General features: G+C 43.5%; 1 non-coding gene across 1 annotated transcript; it reads right to left on the reverse strand.

Annotated features, from left to right (window-relative positions):
• Positions 1 to 13,379: 13,379 nt before the first annotated feature.
• On the reverse strand, positions 13,380 to 13,486 carry LOC129477483 (U6 spliceosomal RNA). The gene has a single exon (XR_008655691.1). It is a non-coding gene; the product is annotated as a U6 spliceosomal RNA (small nuclear RNA).
• Between the last annotated feature and the right edge of the window lie 268 nt (positions 13,487 to 13,754).

Raw genomic sequence — 13,754 nt, forward strand, 5'->3', positions numbered from 1 at the left:
AAACTGAACTTGGGTCCGCCTGCCTGGTACAGCAAAGCCAAGCACTGACATAAGGATTGCAGCATAAGAAAGTGAAGCATTTATTGCAGGGTGCCAAGCAAGGAGAATTGGGAAGACCCAAACTCCCTTATGGCTTACAGGTAAAGGTTTTTAAAGGCAGGGAGGCCGAGGTTACAGGAGTCATTAATCAATATATGGTGGTTATACATTGGTTTGACCTAAAGAGGTGGGGTATCTTGAAGCATGGGGCTTACAGGTCATAGGTAGAGTCAGAGGTTCTCTGATATGTGGCTAGTTAAGGAAGGTGAGCTTTGTTTAAACATTTGGAATCAGCAGACAAGAATGTTAGCTCTGATTTATGGATGTGACTTCCTCCAGGCCCCTTAGGAAGAACTTCAGAACAAAGAATGGCCATCTACATGCCAGTGGGTCCATTTGTCAGGTTTCTGAAAAACAGCTCAGGGACATATGTTAAGATGTTATTTTTTGGCCAGGCGCAGTGGCTCACGCCTGTAACCCCAGCACTTTGGGAGGCCAAGGCAAGCGGATCACGAGGTCAGGAGATGAAGACCATCCCGGCTAACACGGTGAAACCCCATCTCTACTAAAAATACAATTAAAAATTAGCCGGGCGTGGTAAAGGGCACCTGTAGTCCCAGCTACTAGGGTGGCTGAGGCAGGAGAATGGCGTGAACCCGGGAGGTGGAGCTTGCAGTGAGCTGAGATCGCACCACTGCACTCCAGCCTGGGTGACAGAGCAAGACACCATCTCAAAAAAAAAAAAAAAAGATGTTATTTTTTATTTCTATAGGGAACAAAACATCTCATGACTCTAACTTCCTTGGCTATTTATTTATTACCTTCTTGCTTATCAAGTTGCTTATTTACTTCTTAAGGCTAGCTAGATGCCTGAAATTTCTCTTGAAGGAACTCAAGATTTTTTTTTATTTCCAGGCTCAGGCTGGGGTGCAGCTGCAGGCCTCTAAGAGGAGCCCCTGTTCCATCTCAATCCCTCCTCCTGAACACTACACTCTGTTGGGTCTGAGGCTCTCTTGACTCACCTGGGCACCTTCTTAGGAGCCTGGGATTCTTGGTGCTCCACATCATACCAGGCCCACAGGAACTCTATGAGGTGTTTGCTGTCCTGCACGATGTCTGGACTGTATTTGTTCCGGGAGATTATCTACTGTCCCTATACTTAGCTGGGTATAGGGAATCCCCAGTGAAGATATCTCAGGCCCAGGCCACCATAGCTATTTATAGTCTGCAGTCTAGCCGATAGTCCCTTCCCTGAGCTCAGAATCCCAAATAGAGTTTCTACTGTTTGCCCTTCTTGGGCTCTCCTGGAGAGAGGCAGCTTAAATCCCCCCTGCATTTAGAACCCCAAACCTATCTAGGATTTCTGTTCTTCCCCTCTCCTATGATTAGGCAGCCCAGGAGAGAAGCAGGGTGAAGTTTACTCTTAGAACCAAGCAGAGCCAATCTACTCACTAGCTCAGGCCAGAGAAACTTTATCTAGTCTGGGGGTAGCAGGTAGAGGAGGGAGGTGGGATGGGATAAGGAAGTATGAAAGGGATGGACAAGGAATAAACAAAGAAATAAATGCAAGAATGAAAAAATAAGCTTTGCATAGCTTTCTATGGCTTTGTCTATCCATGGCAAAAGTCTGGAAGGTTCATTTAATGAATCTTTTACCCACTTGAGAAAGCAGTGATCACTGGGAGTCAGCAAGAATTCACTAGCTAAATTAATTTTATTCCTTTTTTGATGAATTATGAAGCTGGAAGATCAAGGTGATGCTGGAGACAAGACAATTACTGGATTTCAATGGAGCAAGTAGGGAAGCAGTGGTCACTGGGAGTCAGTCAGAATCCTTAGCATTATTAGTTCTTTTCGATGCATTCTTTCATTTAATCCCAAAACAACCCAATGACTGGAAGAAAATTAAATGTATCCTGAATGTCAACTACAGCTTTTGTACAGCTAAAGAAACTGAATTGCAGGCAGATATTATAATTTATCCAAGATTACATGGCTGGTGTTTCCATTAAAACCCTCTCAGCAGCAAATGACACTGGAATCCTACTCAAACTGAGTATTTTAACTATCTATTGCTATGGAATATACCACTCCATAACTTAGCATTTTGTTTATTTGCCATTTGGGCAGGGTTCAGTGGGGAAAGCTTGTCAACTATGGCTGGAAGACTCACTTCCAGGGGGGCTCACTCACATGGCTGGTGGGGTTGTGCTGGGAGTCTCAGTTCTTGCTGTCAGCTGAGGTCCTTGGTCCTTCACATGGCCTTTCTACATCGTCAGCTTGTTCTCATAGCATGATAGTCCCAGGGTAGTTGCACTTCTGCAGTGGTTGGTTTCCAAGTGTGCCATAGCTGAAATCTTAAGGCTGATGCCCAGAACTTGCACGCCGTCATCTTCATCACAATTTATTGTTTAAAGAGAGGCAAGGGGTCAGCCCAGATTCAAGGACAGAAGGCTACACAAGGTATGAATACCAGGAGGCCTGGTTCATTGGGGGTCACTAAAATGGTAATCTAACCACATTGGACTAAGGATTTTATTGGCTCACATTACCAGCAGATCCAAGAAGTACAGCTGATGCAGGCATGTCAATGACAAGGCACTCAAGTGAGATCAGCAAGAATATGCTTCTCTTTGCCTTCCACTCCTGCTGTGGACACAATTCTCAGACACCATTGTGCACCAATGTGCAGACACCATTCTCAGACAGGCTTCTCGCTAATAGTGGCAAGGTGGCTATCGTATTTCTGATGTTCAAGGAGCCATGTGGGATTATGTGTCCACCTATGCACCCATGCTGTGACTTGGAGGATAGATAGAATATGCTAACTAGGTAGTCTAGGCCGTATCTTCATCTATGGTATGCTCTATTAATTATCTACCTACCCAACAGTGTTTCCTGGCTCTCTTCGCCTTTGATTGAAAGCCTGAAACCAAATTTTCAGTTTCTCAGTTTCTCTCCCAGCTCCATGTGACTGAGTCTGGCCAATGAGGTGAAAGGAGATGTGATTTTTCTGGACTTTCAGGGAAGATTTTTCTTCCCTAGTTAAAAAAAAAAAAAAAAAAAAAAAAACTAGTCTCCCTGTACATATACCCCTTCTCCCACCAGCAACTTCCTGCTTTGATACTAATGTGTGAGAATGAAAAGACTGTAGTATGACAATGAGGAGAAAGCCATGAGAATCTCAGATATGCAGACCTAGAGTCTGGTATCGTTCAACCGCTGGTCAAATGTAGAAATCTCCTACACCCATACAATAAGTATCTTGACAGTTTAAGGCACTTATGATTGAGTTTTCCCTTGCATCACAAGTAAACACCATTCCTGGGGCTGGGAAGGTGGATCCAAACTTGCTTAACTGTATGGACTATGAGTGTAGGAAGGGTGGTTCCCCAAAGGAAAACAGGACAGTTACTAGAGGAAGGGGGAATGAGTAGATGCTGTGCAGGTGGAAAGTGTCCCTTTCACCTGGAAAGTCCTGGAGAGAGGAATTGGTGTCAGGTTAGTCTGCTCTCAGAGCCTCATGAAATCAGCATTGTTATATTCAGTTTGCACTTTAAGAAATGGAAGCTGAAGGAGATTAAGACAATTGTTCATTGTCACTCAACTCATTCACTGAAGATCTGAGAATACTACACAATTCCTTGCATTTTTATGTCATTGCTGCTTCCATGAAGCAGCACAAAGCAACAGGGATAACTAATTACCTTGAAAGAGAATTAAACTCCCAAAGGATTTTGATAAGATGGAACAATAGGCTAAATCTTAGCAGAACATGAGAGAAAAAGATTGAGAAATATTACTTGATTATAAAATCAACATGAATCATTGGGGTAACATGGCAGCCAAAATAGTCAATGTGAGTTTGAATTGCATTAATTAAGGATGATATTTAATTGTTATACTCTGTTTACTATATTAATTACCTATAGCCACATAACAAATTATGCCCAAAACTTAGCAGCTTGAACCAAACATTTATCATCTCACAGTTTCCATGGGTCACGAATTTGAGAGTGGCTTATTGTGGGTGGCAGGGGGTGGGGGAGGGTTCTGGTTCAAGATCTCCCATGAGGCTGCAACAAAACTTTCAGCCAGGGATTCAGTCATTTAAGGGCTTGACTGGGGCTGGAGGATCCACCTCCAAGCTCACTCATGTGACTGTCTGCAGGGAGTTTCAGTTTCTCACTGTCTGTTGGCGGGAGGCTCAGTTCCTCACCAAATAGGTCCTCTCCATAGGGTATTTTGAGCTTCCTCATGACAAGGAAGCTGGCTTCCCCCAGAGCCAAGAGAGAACAAGCAGGAAACAGAAGTGCCTTTTATGACCCAGTCTCTGAAGTTACATTCTGTCACTTATGGTTTTTTTTTGTATTTGTTAGAAGCAAGTCAGAAGTCTAGTCCCTACTTGAGGGAAGGACTCCATCTTTTGAAGGCAGGGTCAAAGAATTTATGGACATAGTTAAAACTATCCACCAGTGTTCCTGTTGACAAGACCACACATGAAGCATTTTATTTGATTCTGGCAATTAAATTTGAGAGAAACATATAATCCTGTAGTTTTCCTTTGTAACACCTATTACTTCTTTGTGGGTGTAGTATTCATATAATATCTACCTCATCTACAGGGCTATATGCTCCATTAGGCAGACATGTAACCTATTTTTCTCACCGTCTCATTCCCAATATCTAGTTTACTAATTGGTACGGAGAAAGTTCACAAGAAATAATTGTTGAATGTTGAAAGATTTCACTGGATATGTCCAAAGGGATGTAAACCCCTTGCCACATGAGAAGTAGTTGGAGTAGATTGAAATTTAGCCTGAAAAGAAAAGACTCACTCAGGAACATGAGAGCTCTCTTCAAACATTTGATGAGCTGTCACCTGCAAAATGGAAAGGATTGATTATGGACATATCCGAGGATGGGAGCCGCCATTGACTGGTGGAAGCTCCAAGGTGGTAGAGTTTACCCGATTATGAGGAACAACTTTGTAGCAACTAGGAATATTTCACAATGGAATAGAATGCTTAAGGAGGAAGTAAGTAGTTTAAGTGCCTGCTGGAAGATCCTTGTTGCGAATACTGCAAACAACAAACAAACAAACAAAAATATGATTAATACATTAGATAGGATGTGGGTTAGTTGACTTTTATGGAACTCTGAAATTATGTGTTTCTGTAATCTCAGGTTTATGCTATTTACCTAAATTTAAAATGTCAAAACAGATAAACAAAACACATCAGCCTATCCCCTGTGGTGGTCATTGGATGGTTTATACAGCATGTGTTCCCATTCCTTTTTGAAAATGTATCCCTTTGTTTTGAGGGACTGCTGTACCTGCCAACCCTGTAATTTTAGTAGGAGCTGCTAATCAGAGTACCCTGCCCATTCTACGCCAACTACAGTAGATGTGGGACATTGACTGATCATTCAGAATACTCCTTGGGACTTTTCTTATCTATGTATTTATTTAAAATACATATTTTCAAAAATGAGAGATGGATCTCACTATGTTGCCCAGGCTGGTCTTGAACTCCTGGGCTCAAGTGATCCTCCTGCCTCGGCCTCCCAAAGTGCCGGGAGTACAGGCATGAGCCACTGCACCTGGCCAGGGACTTTTCTAAGTGGAACTAAGCAAGCAATTTCTGTCACCTCTGGTGTCAGAGTGGGGAGGATGTGAGCCTGGGAGATGTTGGCAGTTGTAGTTCCAGTTTTATGAATGAAGCAAGGACTGGGAGCCTTATTTTGTTGCCAGGCAGGACTCCAGAGCTGCGTAGCCAGATTTTTCAAGTGAAACTGGAAATCAAATTTTTAAATCTGCCAATGAATCACATTTATTTTTATTTTATGAGACACGGTCTTTGTTGCTCAGGCTGGAGTGCAGTGATGTGATCATAGCTCTCTGTAGCTTTGACCTCTGGGGCTCAGGTGATTCTCCCACCTCAGCCTCCCAAGTAGTTGGGACCACACACATGAACCACTATGCCTGGCTAATTTATTTTTATTTGTTGTAGTGATGGGACCTCACCCCGTTGCCCAGGCTAGTCTCAAACTCCTGGGCTCAAGCAATCCTCCCACCTCAGCCTCCCAAAGTGCTGGGTTTGCAGGCAGGAGCCACCATGCCCGGCCCCGAATCACATTTAAAAATACATTGTGCAGGATAAACAAGACAACTCTGAGCTGAGTCTGTCCTGCAGGCTTCCCATTTGTGACTTTTGCCATAGAGAACACTGCCTACCTTCTCCACTTCTACGTGGACCATTCCTGCTTTCTGGGCCATTGCCTTAGTGAAAAGGCTAGATTTCATCAATATTATTATGCATGAACCTGGTTTTAACTGCCAGTAATTCATGTCTGGACATACTGGCTACATCTGCTTCAGCAATTTGGGTTTTCTATTAACATATTTAGTATTCCTCAGTCCAAGTTTCCTTTTTATAGGATCAAAGAATTAATGAGTCTAAAGGGAGTTTACAGGGGTAGAGGCGGGAATGCCTTCCCTTTCAGCCCCCCTCTCTTCTTTGGCATGACACATGGTCATTTAGGCTCGTCACCAGGACTGCTACAGGCAGGCAGATCACTGCCTTGCCAGCAATGGGTCCACGCATGAATGAGCAGGTCCACCTAGATACACAGAACACTGTGTAACACTTGCAACTCACACAGAGGAATCCTGAACTTGTTCTTCTGAACAGCGCAAAATAAGGCTATTTTCAGTTAAAATCAGAGATGGAAAGTAGAATAGGTAGTTGACAGGCACTGGGGCAGGGGAGCAGGAAATGGGAACTTAGTGCTTAATGGGTACAGAGGTCCAGGTGAGGAAGATAAAAAAGTTCTGGAGATGGAAGGTAGTGATGATCGCACAACAAGGTGAACAGACTTAATGCCAAAGAACTGTAATTTTAGAATGGTTAAGGTGGTAAATTTTATGTTATGTATATTTTACCACAAAAAACAAATGGCTTTTATGAATGAGCAGAACAGTCTCCTAGCCATGTGATGCTATTTTGGGGTTCAGTAACAATTATTTCATCTAAGACATGCTCTATTAAAATGTTAATACTCCTAGAATAAAACAAAATAAAATAAAATGAATCTACTTTCACATGCCGTGATGGTCTGCAAGTGATTGACAGGCAATCAGATACTAGATCTGGGAAAGTGTAATAGGTTATGGTGGCACCATGTTCCAGGTGCAAGCCAGGAAAGCAGGAAAAGGAGAAGTATGGACTAAAAATGAAGAAAAGAGGAAAAAGGATATGAAGTAGTTAAGAATGGGAGATGCTGGGGGAATTTTGCCCAGATAGAGGAAGAAAGAGAGGCTTATAAGAGTTTCACTGGGGCAGTTTTCTGAGGAGCAAATGATGCAAGATAAAGAGACAAGACTGGAGTTCTAGTTAGAAAGACCTGACCAAGAACCAGGTTGCAGATAAAGCAGGACAGTCTTGGGGAGATACACGCTGCAACTATGTAAATCAGACTTTATAGACTAAACTAGTGAAGGAAGCCATGTAACCATAATCCACTATCCTGTATGTCTTATGGATCCAAGATTTCATCATTCTAAAGCAAAGTTGCTGTGCGTATGCTGATAAAGCATGCCATTATGAGAGCCTGTGATACCAGAAAAATGTATGAGGCTAGATTGTGGGTTGAAATCTCAATGAAATAAGACCTCCTAAAGAGAATACACATAAAAGCATATTTATAGGGCACCATGTAATTGTAAGGTGTTAGTATCAGTTAGAGTTCTGGCAGATAACAGATGATGTATTAATCTATCATGTCTGGGTTAAGAGAATCTGCAAGGCATGGTGATACCTCCAGGCATCATCAATAGTAGAGAGGCATTACTACCCCAGGCCTGAAGAGATAAGGGGGAGGATGACATTAATGGATATCAGTAGGAGAAGGACTGCTTGATATGTCTTCAGTAGAGGAGCAGAACTTCTGCTAAACCAGAGCCTCCTATCCTCCATAACCACTGGCTGAACCAAATGGTAAACCAGAGGACATGTAGGCCTGTGTACTGATGTTCTTAGAGAACAGGCTTCCAGGACCCATATCAGGATAAAGAATGAGAAGAAAGGATATGGAGGTGCAAATGGAGACTATCCAACACAGAATTAATATGGTGTGGCCGGGCGTGGTGGCTCATGCCTGTAATCCCAGCTCTTTGGGATGCCAAGGTGGGAGGATCACTTGAGCCCAGGAGTTCAGGACAAGGCTGAGCAACATAGCGAGACCCCAGCTCTACAAATAATTTTAAAAATTAGCCAGGTGTGGTGGCACACGCCTGTGGTCCCAGCTACTTGGAAGGCTGAGGCAGGGGGATCACCTGAGCCCAGAAGGTTGAGGCTGCAGTGAGCTGTGCTTGTGCCACCACATTCCAGCCTAGGTGACAGAGTGAGACCCTGTCTCAAAGAAAAATGACGTGGTGTTTAGGAGGTGTGTTAGTCCATTTTGTATTGCTATAAAGAAGTACCTAAGGCTGGGTAATTTACAAGGAAAATAAGTTTATTTAGTTCATGGTTCTGCAGGCTGTACATGAAGCATGGTGCCAGCATCTGCTTCTGGTAAGTCCTCAGGAACCTTACAATTATGTTCAGGAAGGGGAGCCAGTGTGTCACATGGCAAGAGAAGGAGCAAGAGAGACGGGGAGATGCCAGGCTCCTTTAAATAACCAGATCTCATGTAAACTCATTATCATGGGGAGGGCACCAAGCCATTCATAAAGGATCCAATTTCATGACCCAAACACCTTCCACCAGGCCCCACCTCCAACACTGGGGATCACAATTCAATATGAGATTTGGAGGGGACAAACATTCAAACTACACCATTCCTCCCGTGGACTCCCAAATCTCATGTTCTTCTCACATTGCAAAATAAAATCATTCCTTCCCAACAGTACCCCAAAGTTTTAACTCATTCCAGCATTAACTTAAAAGTCCAAATCTCAAGTCCAAAGTCTCATCTGAGACTCAAGGCAAGTTCCTTCCACCTATGAGCCTATAAAATCAAATCAAGTTATTTTCTTCCAGATACAATAATGGTACAGGCGTTGGGTAGACATTCCCATTCCAAAATGGAGAAATCACCCAAAGAAAGGGACAATAGGCCCCACGCAAGTCTGAAACTCAGCAGGGCACATATTAAACCTCAGAGCTCCAAAATAATCTCCCTTTACCCCATGTCCTGCATCCTGAGCACAATGGTACAAGGGGTGGGTTTCCAAGGCCTTGGATAGCCCCATCTCTGTGGCCTCTCTGGGTGCATCCTGTGTGGTTGCTCTCATGGGTTGGAGTCTGGTGCCTGTGGCTTTTCCACACTATGGTTGTAAGCCACTAGTGGTTCTACAATTTGGGGATCTGAATGATGGCAGGTCCTTCCCCACAGTTCCACTAGGCAGTGCCCTGCTGGGAACTGTGTGTGGGGGCTCCAACTGCACATTTCTCCCATGGCATTGCCCTAGTAGAGGCTCTCTGCAGAGACTTCTCCCTGGGCACCCAGACTTTCTGATATATCCTCTGAAATCTAGGTGGAAGTCACGAAGCCTCCCTCATGCTTGCATTCTGTGCACCTGCAGGATTAACACCATGTGGAAGCTGTCAAGATTTAGGGCTTATGCTCTCCAAAGTGGCAGGCTATTTGTTGTTTGTTTGTTTGTTCATTTATTTTTTTATTTTATTTTTGGTAGAGGCAGGGTTTCACCATATTGCCCAGGCTGGTCTTGAACTCCTGGACTCAAGTGAGCCACCTGCTTTGGATCACTTGCAAAGTACTGAGATTACAGGTGTGAGTCACTGTGCCTAGCCTCAAAGCAGCAGCCTGACCTGTAACTGAATGACAGCTGGAGCTGAAGCAGCAGGGATGGGGAAAGCAGCCTTCCGAGTTGGTGCAGGGTAATTGTGCCCAGGGCCTGGCCCCTGAAACCATTCTTTCCTCCTAGGCCTCTCAGCCTGTGATAGGAGGGGCTGTCCCAAAGACTTCTGAAATGTATTGAAGGCCTTTTCCCCATTGTCTTGGCTATTAGCTCTTGGCTCCTGCTTAGCCATGCTAATCGCTCCAGCAAGTGGTTGCTCCACAGCCCTCTCATATTTCTCTCCTGAAAATGCTTTTTCCTTCTTTACCACATGGCCAGGTTGTGACTGTTCCAAATTTTTGTGCTCTGCTCCTTTTTAAATTGTAAATTTCCAGTACCTGATCATAGGTTGTTAGAAGCAGCCACGTCACCTCTTGAATGCCTTGCTGCTTAGAAATTTCTTCTGCCAGCCAGGCACGGTGGCTCACACCTGGAATCCCAGCACTTTGGGAGGCCGAGGTGGGTGGATCATGAGGTCAGGAGATCGAGACCATCCTGGCTAACAGAGTGAAACCCCGTCTCTACTAAAAATACAAAAAAATTAGCTGGGCGTGGTGGTGGGCACCTGTAGTCCCAGCTACTCGGAAGGCTGAGGCAGGAGAATGGCATGAACCCGGGAGGCGGAGCTTGCAGTGAGCTGAGATGGCGCCACTGCACTCCAGCCTGGGTGACACAGCAAGAGTCTGTCTCAAGAATAAATAAATAATAATAATAATAATAAAGAAATTTCTTCTGCCATATTCCCTGGGATATCAGCCTTAAGTTCAAACTTCTACAGATCTCTGCAGCCTGGACATAATGTAGCCAAGTTCTTTGCTAAGGCATAACACTGGTGACCTTTACCCCTGTTCTCAATAACTCCCTCATTTCCATCTGAGCCTGGCCTTCACTGTCCATATTTCTATCACCATTTTGGTCACAACCATTTAACCAGTCTCTGAGAAGTCCCAAACTTTCCCTCATCTCACTGTCTTCTTCTGAGCCCTCTAAACTCTTCCAACTTCTGCTCTTTACCCAGGCCCAAAGCCTGCTTCCACATTTTCAAATATCTTTATAGCAACACCCTACTTCTCGGTACCAATTTTCTGTATTAGTCCATTTTGCATTGCTAGAAAGAAGTACCTGAGGCTGGATAATTTATAAAGAAAAGAAGTTTGTTTGGCTCGTGGTTCTGCAGACTGTACATGAAGCATGGTGCTACTAGCATCTGCTTCCAATGAGTTCTCAGGAAGCTTACAATCATGGCAGAAGGGAAGGAGAACCAGCATGTTACTTGGGAAGAGAGGGAGAAAGGGGGGGGGAGGTGCCAGGCTCTTTTAAACAACCAGATCTCTTGTGAACGTTACCATGGGGAGGGCACCAAGCCATTCATGAGGGATCCGCCCTCATGTCCCAAACACCTCCCTCTAGGCCCCACCTCCATCAGACATCACGTTTCTTTTTTGTTTTTTTATTGTACTTTAAGTTTTAGGGTACATGTGCACAATGTGCAGGTTTGTTACATATGTATCCATGTGCCATCTTGGTGTGCTGCACCCATTAACTCGTCATTTAGCATTAGGTGTATCTCCTAATGCTATCCGTCCCCACTCCCCCAACCCCACAACAGTCCCCGGAGTGTGATGTTCCCCTTCCTGTGTCCATGTGTTCTCATTGTTCAATTCCCACCTATGAGTGAGAACATGCGGTGTTTGGTTTTTTGACCTTGCGATAGTTTACTGAGAATGATGATTTCCAGTTTCATCCATGTCCCTACAAAGGATATGAACTCATCACTTCTTATGGCTGCATAGTATTCCATGGTGTATATATACCACATTTTCTTAATCCAGTCTATCGTTGTTGGACATTTGGGTTGGTTCCAAGTCTTTGTTATTGTGAATAGTGCCGCAATAAACATACGTGTGCATGTGTCTTTATAGCAGCATGATTTATAGTCCTTTGGGTATATACCCAGTAATGGGATGGCTGGTTCAAATGGTATTTCTAGTTCTAGATCCCTGAGGAATCGCCACACTGACTTCCACAATGGTTGAACTAGTTTACAGTCCCACCAACAGTGTAAAATTTTTCCTATTTTTCCACATCCTCTCCAGCACCTGTTGTTTCCTGACTTTTTAATGATGGCCATTCTAACTGGTGTGAGATGGTATCTCATTGTGGTTTTGATTTACATTTCTCTGATGGCCAGTGATGATGAGCATTTTTGCATGTGTTTTTTGGCTGCATAAATGTCTTCTTTTGAGAAGTGTCTGTTCATATCCTTCATCCACTTTTTGATGGGGTTGTTTGTTTTTTCTTGTAACTTTGTTGAGTTCATTGTAGATTCTGGATATTAGCACTTTGTCAGATGAGTAGGTTGCGAAAATTTTCTCCCATTCTGTAGGTTGCCTGTTCACTCTGATGGTAGTTTCTTTTGCTGTGCGGAAGCTCTTTACTTTAATTAGATCCCATTTGTCAATTTTGGCTTTTGTTGCCATTGCTTTTGGTGTTTTAGACATGAAGTCCTTGCCCATGCCTATGTCCTGAATGATAATGCCTAGGTTTTCTTCTAGGGTTTTTATGGTTTTAGGTCTAACATGTAAGTCTTTAATCCATCTTGAATTAATTTTTGTATAAAGTGTAAGGAAGGGATCCAGTTTCAGCTTTCTACATATGGCTAGCCAGTTTTCCCAGCACCATTTATTAAATAGGGAATCCTTTCCCCATTTCTTGTTTTTGTCAGGTTTGTCAAAGATCAGATAGTTGTAGATATGTGGAGTTATTTCTGAGGGCTCTGTTCTGTTCCATTGATCTATGTCTCTGTTGTGGTACCAGTACCATGCTGTTTTGGTTACTGTAGCCTTGTAGTATAGTTTGAAGTCAGGTAGCGTGATGCCTCCAGCTTTGTTCTTTTGGCTTAGGATTGACTTGGCGATGCAGGCTGTTTTATGCTTCCATATGAACTTTAAAGTAGTTTTTTCCAATTCTGTGAAGAAAGTCATTGGTAGCTTGATGGGGATGGCATTGAATCTATAAATTACCTTGGGCAATATGGCCATTTTCACGATATTGATTCTTCCAACCCATGAGCATGGAATGTTCTTCCATTTGTTTGTATCCTCTTTTATTTCATTGAGCAGTGGTTTGTAGTTCTCCTTGAAGAGGTCCTTCACGTCCCTTGTAAGTTGAATTCCCAGGTATTTTATTCTCTTTGAAGCCATTGTCAATGGGAGTTCACTCATGATTTGGCTCTCTGTTTGTTATTGGTGTATAAGAATGCTTGTGATTTTTGTACATTGATTTTGTATCCTGAGACTTTGCTGAAGTTGCTTATCAGCTTAAGGAGATTTTGGGCTGAGACAATGGGGTTTTCTAGATATACAATCATGTCATCTGCAAACAGGGACAATTTGACTTCCTCTTTTCTTAATTGAATACCCTTTATTTCCTTCTCCTGCCTGATTGCCCTGGCCAGAACTTCCAACACTATGTTAAAAATATGGAACGCTTCGTGAATTTGCGTGCCATCCTTGCGCAGGGGCCATGCTAGTCTTCTCTGTATTGTTCCAATTTTAGTATATGTGCTGCCGAAGCGAGCACCAGACATCACATTTCAACATGAGATTTGGAAGAAGGCATAAACATCCAAACTATCAGGAGGCCAGAAGCCAGGCTACCTGGACTTGTATGCTGCACCATCTCTTGGTAGCTATCTAACCTAAGCAAATGATTTATCTTCTCTTTAGTGTGGCGGGTGCCAATCTCTGGCTGACCCAATGGTCATTCCCATTCCCTTCCCCCTTACTGCCTTCTACTTTAGAGTTTGGAAAGGTTAAATACCCACTTTCCCATGCCCCTTTGCAGTCAG

This window comes from Symphalangus syndactylus, chromosome 2, assembly GCF_028878055.3.
Source record: "Symphalangus syndactylus isolate Jambi chromosome 2, NHGRI_mSymSyn1-v2.1_pri, whole genome shotgun sequence".
In the NCBI taxonomy this organism is placed as follows: domain Eukaryota; kingdom Metazoa; phylum Chordata; class Mammalia; order Primates; family Hylobatidae; genus Symphalangus; species Symphalangus syndactylus.